Below are 281 nucleotides of genomic sequence, written 5' to 3' on the forward strand. Positions count from 1 at the left end.
GTCGATCAATATGACGGGTCAGCAGTCGTTGTGTTGCGGCAAGAACGCTGAGCAACCGATGAGAGGCACAGAAATCTGTAAAACAGAGAGGGAATACTACGTTTGAGCTGCAAATGTTCATCTCCAGAATGCGTTTTCGCACAAAATGCACGCATGCTGTTCCAGGCACTCTCAGCTCTGCCTGGATCTTTAAATGTCACGGAAAAAAATAATTTTTCTCACTCTTGCCATCTATCGTCTTTTTATTTATTATAATTACTACTCATCGCACAAAACAGAAG

The sequence above is a fragment of the Ceratina calcarata genome, unplaced genomic scaffold, assembly GCF_001652005.2.
Source record: "Ceratina calcarata isolate Rehan_Ccalc_2016 unplaced genomic scaffold, ASM165200v1 scaffold368.2, whole genome shotgun sequence".
NCBI classification, from domain to species: Eukaryota; Metazoa; Arthropoda; class Insecta; order Hymenoptera; family Apidae; genus Ceratina; species Ceratina calcarata.